Source organism: Eutrigla gurnardus (assembly GCF_963514095.1).
Source record: "Eutrigla gurnardus genome assembly, chromosome: 11".
Taxonomy (NCBI): Eukaryota; Metazoa; Chordata; class Actinopteri; order Perciformes; family Triglidae; genus Eutrigla; species Eutrigla gurnardus.
In genome coordinates, this window is record NC_139925.1 from 28,483,834 (window position 1) to 28,487,936 (window position 4,103).

General features: G+C 40.8%; 1 long non-coding RNA gene across 1 annotated transcript; it reads right to left on the reverse strand.

Moving 5' to 3' along the window:
- Nucleotides 1-753: 753 nt before the first annotated feature.
- Nucleotides 754-1,559, reverse strand: LOC311021002. The gene is made up of 3 exons (XR_014597964.1): nucleotides 1,388-1,559; nucleotides 994-1,098; nucleotides 754-792 (listed from the first exon to the last, which is right to left on the reverse strand). It is a non-coding gene; the product is annotated as an uncharacterized lncRNA (long non-coding RNA).
- Nucleotides 1,560-4,103: the final 2,544 nt, after the last annotated feature.

Here is a 4,103-nt window from a genome sequence, read left to right on the forward strand (position 1 = left end):
TGGGGGTGACAGCGACAAAGTCAACGAGCCACTCCAGCAGTCCTGGAACATCCTCAGAGGCTCGTAGCTGCAGTGTCTGCTCCAAATGTCCGGATCCCTGTGTTGCAGGAACATGATTATTGTTGAGGTTTTATTTGTGTTTATCAGTAGTGCAGTTTATAAGTAATACCACACAGTATGTTTCCTGTTTAATGATTTACGATTATTAGGCTGTGTACAAATCTAAATAATAAATATCTGAATATATATATGATTGTTGACTCATGTTTTCGGCCTGCAGGTCTATTTCCCTCCTGCTCTGGAGGAGAGACCCTGCTGCAGTGGTTGGCATCATGGCTGAGGAGATGGGGTGTAGTGGAGTAATAGCAGGTCTTTGCTCCATCACCTCATCCATGACAACAAACACTTCCAGTGTGCAGCAGTGACCTCTCCTCCCTCAGTGCTGACATCTTCAGTTCATACAAACAACACTTCTCATAATCATTGTATAGATCAACTATTCACCACTAGTCATATATTATAATATGTACTGTAATACTGTTCCACATGGGACCAACTTAATGGACTCTGATGTTTGAACACATTGTAGATATTACCCAGCACTGACTTTGCCTGATTATTAATAAGAAAGACAACTTCATCTTGTTTATTTTATGCTTCACATCAAGCATGTAGAGTTCAATACTTTAAACTGCTTCCAACTCACCTTGTATTTCTGCTTCATGTTCTCCCACTTCTTCTTTGTCCATCTAGCTCCACCTTCCCTCCATCTAATGTTCTTCAATAAACATCCTATATGAAGAACAGCACGTAGAAAAGTGTTACAGTTCATTGATGATTTCTTGCTGTTCAACAGAACGTTTCAGGTAGATATCTCAGGAGAGCAGTACATCTCCCGTCTATATACGCTGGTGTTCAACCTTATATCATTGAGTAGCTAAATATGCAACAGTAGTAGTAAGCCCTGCAAATGAGAATTGTAACATTTAATACCACATTTTCTTAAATGAAGCCTCTCAGAGCAGCATTCCTCCTGCCGGTGAACGTCTCCTCATCGTTCCCTCCACTGAATGAGGCGCCCGGTGTCTGCATCCGTCCCTTTAACGGACAACGGTGCACCGCGTTATTTACCACCGTTAGTAAATATATAACCACGGTTTAACATAAGCACTATATTATTAGTTAACGTCGGTAAAAACGGCACATTTGCCGATCCGCTTACGCTCGCTAACCTCTATGATAAATTACCGTCAGTAGGCTAGCCGGCTAGCAGGACCTTCGATTCGTAACGTTAACGTACAATTCCAACAACAATAAAATAACGTTCATTATCAATACGATTTAAAAGTCAGCTGGAAACATAAAAGTCATGTTACAGTATACTTACATGTGTACGCGGTTTGTGTCGGGCTGTCGCCAGAATCACCGCAGTCGTCCGCCATTATCCAAAACTTTTCAGAAGTCAGACGAGCCGCAATGCATTTTGGGGAAGTTGAGTAGATTTAGCAAGGTCCGCTGTATACTCAGAAATTCTTGCCAATGCAGTATACATCCGGGCATTTCTCGCGTTCACAAATTCACATACTATTGTATCTGAACGCACTACGTACTCAAATTTACGTCACAATTGAGTAGGACGTTAGTGTGGCATTTCGAACACAGCCATTGACCACACATGGAAGCACCAGACAAGATAAGTGATATAGGCACTAACCTTTACTCAAACACAAATGAAATGTATTGAACACTGAAAATAAAATAGTTCCCCTTTTCAACCAATTAGCACAGAAGAACTCAACAGTTCCACTGTATTTAGCAGGACAATTTTACCAATAATAAGTTTACAGTGCTTCCACAGTTTAACACACAACAAACAATCCCATGAATACACAGCTCACTTAGTATACAATAAAGTCTCCCACTGTTGTGTCCTTTAATGTTCGTGGTCCTTTTTAAGTTCAGCTTGTCTGTGCTGTCTCAATCCAGACTGTATTGTAAGTTTCTTCAATCCAGAATGCAAGGTCCTTTAATAAATCAGTTAGTCAACAAAAAGAAAATAGTCAAGTTTAGTCATTCAGAAGTCCTACCACACCGGTGAACTCCAAGTGTGAAAGAAAGAATAGGTGATCCTTCCTGCAGGATAAACCCTGTATCAGCTCCAACTCCTCTGATGAGCAAGTGGTCAGGTCCAAGTGTGGCTCGCCATCTCCTTTGTCAAGGAGAATTCAGAATCCAAATCCACATCCAAATCAAGTGATCCCAGGAAAAAAAAACTAGCCTGTGTAAAACAAGGCTATTACTTCTTATGTCATGAATTCAATCTATGGCCATAATGAATATCATAACAAACTCTCAAAATACTATTGTAACTACATATTAATATTAAACCCCAACAGCGCACAATGACACAGCTACGCTGCACGTGTACAGCCTATAACACAAATGTACAAAAATATCCATCACACCTTGCTATAACTACAGCATTAACATTACTATGTAACATATATAGTAGCAAAGCAACACATACTCTCCGTGACAGCGCACGTGGAGAAACACACCAGCTAATAGTTAGCCACATTAGCCGCGTATTGGCAGGCAACACGGGTCTGCTACTATAATTAGCCGTAGACGCGTATCGGCAGGTAACAGGGCCCGGTTTCCCGAAGCCTTCTTAAAGCCTTCTTAACGCTACGTCATTCGTAACCCCTACTTAGAGTTCCTACTTAACATTTCGCATGTTTCCCGAAACGTTCTTTGCTACGAACCTTTTTCGCACGTCATACGTTGGTAAGGGTGGTCTGGAGCACTCTTAGAGCCTTCTTAGCTCTGCCGTAGCGATGTTTCAGCTCCTGACGCTAGTCGCCACCACTGTATAGTAATCCAGAAATCCCTGTTGCGCATGGAACTGCACATTGCCAGTGTTGTGTTTCACCAATGGTTTTAAGTCATTCATGAAGAAAATAAAAATCACAAGGCTAAGCTTTACCTCAACCTCAGAAGTAGCCTAGGTATATTACAGTGTCATTTAATTAGCCCATTATGCCTAGTCAATTTCAAGGCATGCACAATCCTGCAAGCAATTTAGAAAATTGGCACATCATCAAACAATTAGGGTCTGAGTGGCTGAAATGTCACGCCGGTGACAGTTGTGAATGGTGGCAAAACTATGGCAGCGATACAACGCATCCTCATGCTGAACCAAAGACGTCGCAGTCCTTGGAGCCGTTTAGTTGGAATACATAATTTCATAAGGATCAACTTCAATCCCATGGATATATTGACAGACGTGGCTATATTGCATAAGTTTCGACTACAACGGCAACAAATACGCATGTAATTTAGGATGTTATTGGCTCAATCTCCTCCGCTGTTTCTATATTTTCCATGTCTTTTTTTAAATCAGTATAGGCTATGTTAGTATGTTCGACCATGGTTAATTAAATGTATAGGCCTAGATGGATTTCTAGCCATGTTTTATTCGCAAACACTGCAATAGACTACATTTTAGAATATAGTGCTGTCATGCACCAGCGCATGAAATGGAAAATCGAAATCTGAGCAATCGATTTCAGCACTTTCTTTCTGGACAGCGCCATGTACGAACGACGTAAGGAGTGTTTCTTAAGAAGACTCCTAAGAGCCCGTTCGGGAACCACGACTATAGAGGTAAACAACTTTGGTTAGTCATAACGTAGGAGTCTTTGTAGCGCGCTAAGAGTGGACGTTATCGGGAAACCGAGCCCAGGTCTGTTACTAAAATTAGCCTTAGCCCAACTCCGTGAAACTCACCGAAACAGAATCAGAATCGATTCATCTCCGGTACACAGGTTGTCCTTAAATAATCCGCCAATGATATCCAAACATGAATTGTCGTTTCACTCCTGCTTGTATTAAAACTATTTTTTTCTTATCATTCACTCTAAATCAAGTGTCGAACTATACTTTTTTCCACGGAGGCGGAACTTAATTTTCCCAATCCAATCAGGAATCGGTATTCCTTAACCTAACCAATGAATGTCTCAATGCAAGATTGACATTGATTGACACACCACTTAAGCAAATAAGAATAGTGGAAATAAAATAAATTGTAAAATAATCTTGAA